Genomic DNA, 12185 nt, shown 5'->3' on the forward strand with positions numbered 1-12185 from the left:
GGCGGGCGGGCAGTGTTCTGCCTGTGAGTGACCTTGCATCCCACACAGGATGACCACTTCCCAGCTGGCCGCCGGCTGGAAACCCCTCCCCCTGCTGTCCTGCCTCCTCACGGCCCTTAAGGGCAGTGGGAAAAAAACCCTCAACATCTGAAGTGCTTTTCTCCAAAGGAAGATAGGCTTGAATCACCAAACCGTGAACAGGTGGGGGCTTCCTGGGAACTTACTAGAGTACAGATGGGGCCGTCCAAGGCCTCCCCGCAAACCCCCCACCAGAACCTCTGCTCCACACCCACCCAGCTCAGGCTCCTCTGGCCCTGCCAGTCCTCCTCCTGGGCCACAGCCATCCAACCCAGCCTGGCTTCCCCCCAGAACAGTAGCAGGTGCCCACCTGGACACACCAGGCTCAACACCTGAATGTCACTGCCACCTCCCTAGTTCATTCAATCTGTGTATCCGTGCCGAGGCCCCTGATTTGCAATGGCTTCTGTGCCGGGCTGGGCTCTGCATAGATAAATAATGGTGAATAAGATGGAAAGAAAGGCAGGAGGGCATACTGAATGTGAGCCTCGGCCCAAGGCACCTGCCTGGGCGGCCACTCGAGGCCCCTGAAGCTGTTCCAGGAGCTTTAGCCTCCGTGCTGAGAGCAGTGGATGCAGTGGGGGCTTAAAAGCCAAAAAGTGATGTAATCTGATGCGTGTTGCAAGAGATCGCTGGGCCTGCAGGTGAAGGACAGTCAGGAGAGGCCCATCGCAGTGCGGAGGGGTCGCTTGGGAAGTGGGTGGCCCGAGGCATATTTAGGAGGTAAGACCGACAGGTTTGCTGGACTGGCCACAGGGGAGAGAGCTCAGTGTCCCCCAAACAGCCAGCTGTCACCTCCTCTCTCCACTCCTTTCTTCTTTGATGTGTTTGCTTCTCTTCTACTCTGTTGCTTCCACTGATTGCCAAAGGATTGCAGAACCCTGATGACAATTTGGCAAAGCACAGAAAAATAGTATTTTCCACAATTCCCCCATGAAGGGACAGCTCCTGTCGGCACGCTGGCAGACTTCCTTCCAGTCTTTTTTCTATGCATTTTAGCAATTGACATGATACCGTGGGTGTGATTTCATGTCCTGCTTTTGACACTTAGCCCCCCTGATGTCAACATTTCCCATGTTACTGGAAGCTCCATTTCCAAAGAGTATAAAATGTTGGGGGACGTGTCCCTCGGGTTAGCTGTTGCCCAGGGGTGGACCTTAAAGTTGCTTCCACTTTCATTATTTTAAATTACCCTGCAATGAACACCTTTACACATAAACCTTTGTCCATGTTTTTATATTATCAATCCCTAGAAGAGGTTCCGAGCATAGGTCATAGAAACATAAATCGCTTTAAGGCTCTGGCTGTAAACTGCCAAGTGGCTTTCAGAAAAGGTCGGCCCATCAACACTCCCACCAGCCATGTGCCATTTCACCACAGCTTCCTCTGCCTGAGTGTTGCCAATTTTTAAATCCTCCCCATTCTTACAGCCCAGCTCAAAGCTCACCTCCTCTGCAAAGCCTCCTGGGATTTTTCCTCTCCATCCTCCACTTTCCGAGGCCAGTCGCTCCCCTCCCTCCACTTGCCCCGAGTCCATCCCAGCTGTGGTTGACTTTGGTCTGATATTCCCGGCATCAGGCAGATGAGTCCCCCACCCACCCAGCTTCCTGGCCCCAACTAGCCAGCACATTTTGAGCCGCTGTAAGATGCAAAGAAGCTTCCCCAACAGCCTATGAGGTCAGCATTATGCTCTTTTACAGAGGAGGAACTGAGACGCAGCCCAGAGAGGCCAAGTGATTTATCCAAGGTTGCACAGCTGCTAAGTGGTATTGCAGGGGCTCAAATAGCAACAACTCCTGCTTAACGGACACTTTCTTCAGGCCAAGCCCAGCTAAGCGAGGTACATGCCTGATCTCATGTACCTCAACAACCCTACCCGACCGGCACAATTATTATCCTCATTTTACAAATGAGGAACCCGAGACCCAAGGTCACCCAGCTCAGGAGTGGTGGAGCCTCAAACCGGCGTCTGTTAGGCTTCCAGTCACGTCTCTCGCCTCTCAGAGAGCAAAGCCAGGAACCACCGCACCACGTGCCCCTCGCCAACTCCAGCGAATTCACAGGAAATGCTTGGATCCTGCCCTATCTCCGCATCTTCTCTTGAACCTGCTTATCTCCTGCACTTTATTGACTTGGCTTTCCTGCCAATCCACCTGGGCAGGAACAGCCCTTTTGGGGCACCCACTGCCAAATACCTTGGAAACTGCACCATCTGCCTGGCCTTGGTGGCATCTGTCACTGAGAAGAGGTGACTCAAAGCCCCACCTCCCTCTGGCCCCTCCCTGGGAGGCCCCGGTGGCCAGGGAGGAAAGGTTTCACTTCCCCCATCGTTTGAACATTTATTCAACAAACATTGATTGAGCACCTACTGTGTACCAGGCACTGGGGAGGCGGCAGTGAACAAGTCAGACAGAACTCCGTGCCCCTGGAGCAGACCTCCCAGGAGGGGGAGGTCAGCAATAAAAAAAAAAGTATAGAAATTCCATAGTGTCTAGAAAGTACTGAGTGCATGAGAAGATACAAATAGAGCTGAGGTAGGGGTCTCAGGCCAACTGGTGAGAAGAAGAAAGGGGCTGCTGCAACTTAATCAGGGAGATCAGGGAAGGTTGTGCTGAGAAAGGACATGTGAACAAAGATGGAAGGAAGTGAGGGAGGGACAGACATCTGGGGTTAAAGTATCCCAGCCAGAGGGAACAGCCAGTGCAAAGGCCCTGGGGCACACTGGAGGAACTGTGAGCGCTGGTGTGGCTGGGGAGGACTCAAGGAGGGTGAGACCTGAGATGAGTAGCGATAATGGGATGGACTGGGGGTCCTTGGAGGCCACCGGGGCCCTTGGACTTTTCTCTGAGGCAGATGGGGAGCCCTGGGAGGACTGTGAGGAGAGGAGGACGATGTCATGACCTAGGTTTTAACAGGGTCACCCAGACTGCTTCTTGGAGAAAATTCTGGATCAGGGTAAGAATGGAAGCAATTGGCAAAAATCCAGCTCACCAGTCTGACGAGGCCCTGTAGCTTTGCCCCTAGAGCTACGTGTACACACGCTTACATGTAAATGTGCACATGTCCACACATGTGCACGTGCATACACACACCCATAGACCTTGGGACCAGACAGACCCAGGCTCCACCCCTGACTCCACAACCAACTTTCTTTGTGACCAAGAGCAAGCATCTTCCCATCTCTGAGCCTCAGTTTCCCCTCCTGGAAGATGGAAGTTCAGACACCTTCTTCCCAAAGTACCAATGGGCAAATTTGCAGTTTGCCGAGAGGAGGGATGGCGAGTGGGTGGCCCCCAGCGGCACCCACACAATGACCCTTTCTCCTTGACGTGCCGTGGATGGTGAATGAACTGGTTACCCTGGCTTCTGACTCCAGCGAGTGGCTGCCGGAAGGTGCCTCTGGTCAGGATTGTCCCAGGCTGGGCAGGGAGCTGCAAGGGACCACCTCTGCCCTTAGGGAGCGCCCAGCCTCTGGGGAGGCATCCCCATAAACAGCCCACCACAGGTCCAGCCAAGGGTCCGGGACCCTCCAGGCTCACAGATTCACCTTGGATGCTTCTAAATTGTGAGAAGGTAACCGTGAGAAACACACGTGGAAGCACGTTCGAAGGTCGAACCCACACTTTCCTGCCCTGCGTTACTCCACAAACATGTATCATCCTCCTCGTCATCTTTATCTTCACCTTCACCACCTTCATCCTCATCCTCAGCATCATCTTCTTCATTCTCATCTTTTTTATCTTCTTTATCCTCATCCTCACCTTCTTCACCTTCATCCTCACCTTCATCCTCATCATCTTCATCACCATCTTCTTCATCCTCATCTTCTTCGTCGTCAAATTCCTCATCCTCGTTATCGTCTTCACCAGCCTTTACAGAGTGTCACCTCGGTATCAGGCCCTGTGCCGAGCATATTGTTACGCTCCACCTCATTTAATCCTCTCAATAACCTTGTCAGGTGGGTGCTGTGATCTCCCCATTTTCCAAACTGAGGCACAGACAGATTACAAGACTTGCCCAAAGTCACAGGTCTGGGGGACAGAGCTGGGATTGATTTCCACAATGATAGGCCTGCTTGAGTGCCCTGACCTTGACCCCAGTCCAGTGGGGAAGCCCCAGTCATGGCCCGGGCCCTGTTGGCAGGCTTTGTACACAGGCCCTGCCCTTGCTGGGGTCACTGTACCTCATCCACGTCTGCACTGATGCCCTGCTTCTCCCTCAGGGCTTTCCCTTTCCCTGGATCAGGGAGGATCGGCCCTGCTTCCCAGAGGGGGCAACTGAGGTGGGGAGAGGCAGACTTACTCAGGTAGTAAGCGCAGGATTCAAACCCAAGTCCTCTCCCACACTGCGTCCATGGGGGGCTGGTGAGAGGGGGGCAGCCTGTGAGGCTGGGGACAGTGTTACCAACCACGGAGCATACTCCCCTCCACCGCAGCCTCCAGGGACCCTCTAAAACCACCCTCCACCCCCCTCAAGTTCCCCCAGTGGCTCTTGATGTCTCCACTGGGTCCCCCCAAGTGAGAGAGATGCCTCGGGGTCTCAAATAACCTCAGATCACAGGAGAGAAAGTAATTCCCCTTTCTTATTCCCTTCTGGTCCTTCAGGTGGAGGCAAAGAGAAAACCTCCATTGGGTGCTTGTCTATCTTTGACAGCCTTTGAACATTTCCCTGATTTCCCCTTTTTGCAAAAGAAAGAACCCCCCCTCCTGCCGCCCCCAGTCTTCAACTGGCAACCTCTGGAGCCAGAAACTGTTTTATTTTTCATTGTGCTTGTTTACAGTTCCCCGCTACTTACGCAAGTTGGACTGGTGTTTCTCTTGTGGTGATATTGTGAAATGTCCTTTTTGATTAAAATTAGCTTTTAAAATAAATTTGTTAACCATAGTGAGATATCACCTCACACCTCTTAGAATGGCCGTCATCAAAAAGATAACAAACGCTGGAGAGGGTGTGGAGAAAAGGGAACCCTTGTGCACTGTTGGTGGGAATGTAAATTTGTGCAGCCACTGTGGAGAACGGTATGGAGGTTCCTCAAAAAAAATTAAAAACTAGGACTACCATACGATCCAGCAGTTCCACGCCTGGGTATATATCTGAAGGAAATGAAGGCGCTGTGTCAAAGGGATTCTGCACGCCCGCGGCCCCTTGCAGCATTAGTCACAATAGTCAAGACACGGAAACAACCTAAGTGTCTTGTCAATGGATGAATGGATAAAGAAGATGTCTATAGGTTCACAATAGAATGTTATTCAGCCGCAAAAAAAGAAGGAATCCTGCCACAGCATGAGACAGCATGGATGGACCTTGAGAGCATTACGCTAAATAAAATAAGTCAGAGAAAGACAAATACCGGCCTATCACATTTATATGTGGAATCTAAACAAACAAATGAACTCATAGAAACAGAGATCAGATTTGTTGTTACCAGGTGAAAAAAGGGAGACCAGCTCTGGCTCAGCCCAGGAGGATGGGTGTGGGGCTGTGTAAACCCCGAGAGGACGGAGGGGGCACAGCTGAATGTGGGTGGCATCTAGGTTGACGTGGCTGCGACACACACACAAGCCGAGCGAGGGCCTGAGACTGTGCCCACCCGGTTGTCCTCAACCTGTGAGGGGACTGCAGAAACTCCAGAAGTTCCCACGCGCCCAGGTTCCTTAAGGATTCTGGAATCCAGCTAGAGGCTCGAGGGTTTGTGTGTCCACCTGGCTCAGTCCTCGGCCTGGGTCTGCCGAGAACGAGTGGCTGAATGCAGCCAGGGTGAGGTCTCACTCGGCCACACGTCCAGCTTCAGCCTAGGCTCTCACCCTCCGATCCGAGCGAATGGTCACCAGCAAGACGAGGATGGCCAGTGCTCTCTGCCCGTACAGCCCCGGCACAGAATGGCTCAGCATGGGATGGCCATGATGGGCCAGGACACCTTTGAAGGAAACCTTCAGGCAGCCTGTTCCTAGAAGGAAGGGCCTCACCCAGCGTTTACCTGCTGGCCCCAGGTGCCCGCGGCCAGGCGGGCCCTGTCACGTGTCCCCTTCCAGGGGAGAGAGCGAGCAGTCAGGGCGCCTCGGGCAGGGCTCCTGTGAATCCGCCCTCCCGTTGGCACCCAGGAGGTGGGAAAAGCAGGAGGCTCTGACTCAGAGGTCCCCTCCCCCCTCCACCCCTGCACCAGGCAGGCCTCCTTCTCCCCTCCGTGTGCCTCGGTTTTCTCATCTGATTCACGGAGACGGTAATACTTTCTTCCTGGGATTGTGCAAATTCAGTGAAATCATGTGTAGACTGGCGGGCTGCTTCAAGGAGCCTGGACTTCGTCATGAGCCCATGGGAAGCCCCGGTGGAGTTTTCAGGGGGATAAAATGTAATAAATAGAACAAATTTTAAAATACATATTGATAGGCTGAGAAGAAAGAAAAGCAAATCCCAGGGGCCAGCAATAAAGAGGGAATTCAAGGTAGGCTGCACATGGACGCTGGAACTTCCTGCCCACCTGGGGCTGGCAGACGGGATCTTGGAACGGAGCCTGGAGGGGGCCAGGGGTGGAGAACCAGCATGACGCAGGACCCTGTGAGGCCGCCCCTCCAAGAAAGGGGGCTGCACTCTGCCCACCCACCCAGGGACGCAGCTGAAGACAAGGGGGCTGAAGCATCTGGTGAGAACTTCAAAGTCTGAGACTGGGAGGGTGGGAGTGGGGCAGGTGGGTCTGGGATCCGGACTGATGCTGCCCTGGGTCACTACAGTCTCAAACCAGAGCATCCTATGAAGACCTGTCTCCAGCTGGCGAGCGCCCTGCAGCATCAGCAGAGCGGCCTCAACAGGCCTCTGGGGAAGCCTCTCATCTTGAGGCAGGTGGGACGCCCGCCCGCACAGACACAGGCAGGCTCAAGATCCTCCCACTGAAGATGAGCTCACAGTGAACCTTAGAAACCACCAGAGGAATCCCACCTGGCGGGAGGAGCCTCACCTGGGCAGTCTTCACCCGCCGAGCAGTCAGCAGCTCTGCCAGCCCCTGCCCCAACCCCCTGCCTGTCTACACTCCCAAACCTGGGAAACCACGCTTCTCACCAGCTCCTCGTGGGAGCCTGGGGTTCATGTTGAGGAAGTCCGGGGTGCGGGAGGAGCTGTCTCCCCTGGGTACACGAAGTGAAGACAGAGAGAGCCCAGGTGCAGCGTGCAGTGCGGAGACCACAGGCACTGAAGCCTCTAGAAGTCCTCAGAGAACTGGAGACAGCTGCGGGGCCTCCCGCAGGGGCTGAATGCAGGATGGGGGAGCTTGTGAATCTCCATGAGTGTGAAGATGCCCGTGATCGGAGCAGAGACCCAAGGGGTCAACCAGGTCCCTGCCGTCACAGTCCCAGAGCGAGGCAGACGACTCGAGCTGTGTGGGGTGCCCTGGGGCTGGTACAGGAGAACAGAGGAGGGGTCCCCAACCCAGTGGCGGAGGCACGGCTTGAGAGGTACAGTGACATTTTTTTCTAGAGACGGTGGCAGGCCTGGATTGAAATCTGACTCCACACAATGGTGCTGTGTTTTCATGTGCCTCAGTTTTCCTCTCTGTGTAATGGGGGTAATAACAGCCCTCCTCCGGGGCCCTGGGAGGATTGTAAAAGATAATGCACTTGCCCGGGAAGCTGCTGGGAGCCCAGGCCTGCAGAAGGATGGCTGGGCTTATTATTAATGAATGAAAATGAGTCACCCAAATGAGCCACCCTGATCGATCTGATGCAATGAATGGGCAGATGAGAGAAATGAATCAATGAATGAAAAGTTAGGTACTTGCCTGCCGAGAGGGGATCTTAGCCCCGGGGAGGGGAGGAGATGCCAGCCCTGAGTTAGAACCTGGCCAGAGGTCAGATGATGGCTCCCCACGGCGCAGGGCACACACCCATGACACCCCACTTAATCACTCCCCCGTGGAAACATGCCAAGGGCCTTAGCGGGATCCCCCTGAATCACCTTTCCTGCGGGCCAGGCCTCCAGGCCTGCAACTCAACTAACCCCCACGCCCCCAACCCCAGGCCAGGCAGACACTGAATCGGGGCTTTTGAGGGGTGGAGAGGGGTGAAAATCCAGACTCAGCAAAGAGTGTCCCAGCAAGTCAGAGGCTGGCCCCTCCCTGGAGTAGGGGACCCCTTCCCATGGCTGCAGAGCTTGGAGGTCCCTGGGGTGGGACCGCGTGGTCCGCCTGCGCCCCTATGCTCTGGGATGAGCCTCTGGGTGCTGAGGTCACACCTCTCAGTCAGCCCTGCCCGCCACAAGAAATAATAGTAATGGCAATGAAAGGTTTATGGAGCCAGGCACGGGGCCAAGGGCTGCCGCTCATTTCTTCATCCAGTTCTCTTCCCTATGGGGTGGCGGGGACGGGTGGAAATGATGGAGCCCCAGGGCACAGCCGACGGGCCACTGATTTTAGAAACGACAGTCCTAGGTGTCCTTCATCTAGTGGTCTCGATAGCCCCATTTTGCAGAAAACTGAGGCTCAGGGTAGCCTAGCAGCCTGGAGAGGGGGATGGGAGGGGGGAGACCCTCGGGAGCGCTTGGGGAGGAGGGGCAGGAATAAGGAGGCCTGGGTGTTGACTCAGGGGATGGAAGGCTGCCCCTGGCGATCCCCGCAGGGGAATTTGGTGCTGGGGATTTGAGCAGTTGGAGTCTTAGGCTGGGGCTTTCTGGCCCTTCCTCTGGGGCCCCTTGGGGAGTGGGGTGCTTGTGCCTCCATCCCCACCCCAGGGGTGATCCTCACTGAAGCAGTCTACGGAGCCTCCCTGGGGCATTAATTTGCCTAAGAAAAGGGGACCAAGGCAGAGGGGAATGCCAACCCAAAGGAAGGGGCTGGTGATGGTGGTGCTTCAGGCAGACTTGAGTCCGGCTTCCTCTGTGGGCAGGGAGGATGGGGAGGCCTTTCTAGAACTCGGTAACCCTCTGGGCAGATGGGCACCCATGTAATTGGTCTGTGGGCCAACCAGCCCCAGATGGTTCTGGGAATTGGAATCTGGCCAACCTCAAGGAGATGCAGATGCTTTCTGTGAAAGGGGGTGGGGAGGGGAGGAAGCAGCCCTGAAGCAGTTTCTCCTTCTGCTTCGAAATGTGGTCACAAGGGAACCTTTCACCCCCCAGATTGTGAACTCAGGCCTGGCTCAGGTACCACCACCAACAACAACAGCAACACCCCTTACCCCGTGGATGCGGCATCCTCTGTCTACAGGGCACTGTGCTTAATTAAGTACCCCCTACACAGGGTCTCCAGAAGTCCCACCATAAAGCATAAGCAGAGGCTGCTCTTTCCCCATCTTCCAAGAAGCCAAGAACAACCAGAGAGGCTGAGTAACTTGTCCAGAGTCGCACAGCTCTGGAAGGTGGAGCCAGGATCAAAACACAGAACCGAAGGATTCTGGGCCCTTGTTCTTTTGGCCCACACACCTCAGCTGCCTCCAGAAATGTTTGCTGAAATTACAGACCTGGTTAAGTTTATTACAGTCTGTCCGTACCATGGACTCTCCACATTAAAATGATGATTTGGAAAATTTGTTTCCTCTGAGAAAATGCCCATGGTCTTTCATTAAAGGAAAAAGCAAGTTGCAAGAGTTTGAAAACTACAACTCTGTTTTCGTTCATTTAGAAAGTGTTTGCCTAGAAAAACAAGCAGAAAACAGTTGTATGTTACAATGCTGGCAGCAGTGACCCTGAAGGAGGGAGAGAGCGGTCCCACGGGGAAGGGTGGGGCGCAGCCCACCTGGCATGGTGCCAGCAAGCTGTTCTGCCTTATCTGTGACAAGAGCTCCCATGTCTTGGGAAAGGGGACATCCCCTTTAATGGGTGTCTGAGGACCCCAGAGCAAGGGAGAGAGTGGCAGTGTCCAGGTGGGGAGGCTCAGGGGCCCTGTGGGTGGGGTGGGAGGGGCTTGGGGGAGGCACATTGGTGCCCAGGCTGACTCCTGTGCCTGGGCTATCTCCTCTTCCATCCTCATTGTCAAACCTGTCAGTCTTTGAGGCCAGCTTAGCTATCCCCTCCTCCAGGAAGCCTCCCTGGATATCCCCACTTAGCCCTTCTCTGGACTTCTCATATGAGACTTGGCGCTTTCAGCCTCCTCCCCTCAACCCTGACCTCTCTGAGAGCCATGGACGCAGCCATGTAGGGTTCATTTCTGTAATCTCAGCCCCTCCCATGGGGCTTCTGCAGAGTGGAGCTTGGTGGGCTCATGGCCACCTGGAATTGCACTTCTCCTCCCACCAGGCCCTTTTCATGCCTCATCTCATGCAGTTCTCACCACCATCCTAAGGGGCGGATACCACTGTTCATTCCCATTTTATAGATGCAGAAGCCAAGCCTCAAGGAAACTAAGTAACTCTCCCTGGGTCACACAACCAGCAAGTGGCAGAGCCAGGATCCAAACCTGGGTCGGGCTGTGTCTGCAGGGTGTCTCAGGGGGTTAACCTTCCTTCGCCATGCTACATCTTCAGAAAATGTTAGAATCTGGCTTCTCGTTCTATAGCTGCCATAAAGAGGCCCAAAGCATAGCAGCCTAGGTCAGATGTGAGCTCTAGACTTGCAGTAACTCACATGTCTGTGGTGCCCTCCCTCAGTTCTCCTCTTTGCCAACCATGAGAGGTAGGCACGTATATCCCCATTGTACAGATGGGGAGATTAAGGCCCTGGGGTGGGGGCCATCCAGGGCTCCAAGGCTACCTGGCTCCGATGAGGATAAGCCCTGGCATGGTCCCTGAACTCCTGGCTTCTGAGTCTGGCTCAGTACGTGGAGTCACTGAGCCCCGTCCCAGCGCCTGCTGAGAGGCATCTGAGAAATCGGCTTCCAGCTCAAAGTCCAGTTTGCTTTTGGGAAAGGAGCTGGGGGAATTGGGAAGGGATGTGGAGCGGGTCAGGTAGCAGGCAGGCGTACTTCCTGCTGGAAGAAAGTCTACCCGTCACTTCTGGGAAACAGAGTGGCTCAGCAATAGCATGGTGCACTTTGACCCCAGAGGAGCACCCAGCTGTCACTGTTGACGGCACAGCTGGCCTGCTTGGAGTCTGAAATCCAGGTGTGCCTATCCGGCCACATGTCTGGCCGCTTGTCTGACTGCTGGACAGGGCACTCAGCTGGGGCTTCTGCCAGCTGTCTGGGGAGCGGGGAGCTGGGGTGGGCAGCCCCAGCTAGGTCATCCCAGCTGAGCCCTGAGCTGGCTTTGCCGGGGCCCAGCCCCTGCCGATGAGGCAATGTGAGTCCTGTTTCCTGTTACTGTGGCTATGCAAATGGGGGGTGATCAGGGCCTCTCCTGGAGCAGGCTTCCCGGAATGACGGCATTGATTGTCCCGAGAAACCTGGCCCCAGTGGGGCCCCCACGGGAGGGGGAGGGTGTAAATGGCTAAGATCCCTTTCTCTCCTGGTGCAGCTCTTGATGCAGGAGCAGGAGCTGTGTGCTGGGCTGCTGCCCTGCTGGGAAAGCATCTTCAGCTCAGACCTGGGCGGATTAATCACGTGGCCAACCCACCTGGCCCAGCCTTCCGGGAGAGCCGGGTGGCAGCTTCCACATCTCATCACTGTGTCCTCAGCTCGTGGGAAGCGGGGGAGCAGGAAGCAGAGGTGGCCTCATTGGCTGTTGGTCCCTGTCCCAGAGACAGCCACAGCCAATCCCCTCTTTACAAATGAGGAAACTGAGGACCCCAGGGTGGTCTGGGAACTTGCCCAGATCTCTTCCCCTCTCACTCACCTGGACACATCCCAGCACCGTGGCAAACCTCTGGTTGCCACCAGAAGCCTACTGGGCCTCTGAATCCGTCTTCTGGTTTCTGCTGCCTCACCAGCCTAGTGGGCCAGCCCAAACCTGGCTAGCTGGGATTATCGCCATACCCCTGGCTGCCCCCCGACCCCGCACCAGTCAGGCTGTCTAAGGGGTCCTTCTCAAGCTCACATCTGACCATTTCACTCCTCCACCCTGGCATCAAGTCCTCGTTTGAAGCCAGGCCCCACAGATGGCCCATCATCAGGCCCCTCCACTCTGTGTGGCCTCATCTCTCAGCACCCCTGCCTCACGCATACCCTGGAGGCTTCCAGAACTCCTCCAAGGTCCCTCTTGAGCCTCCATAGCTTTGCTCAATCTGTCGTCTCTTCCTGGGATGGCATTTCC

This window comes from Phocoena sinus, chromosome 15, assembly GCF_008692025.1.
Source record: "Phocoena sinus isolate mPhoSin1 chromosome 15, mPhoSin1.pri, whole genome shotgun sequence".
NCBI lineage: Eukaryota > Metazoa > Chordata > Mammalia > Artiodactyla > Phocoenidae > Phocoena > Phocoena sinus.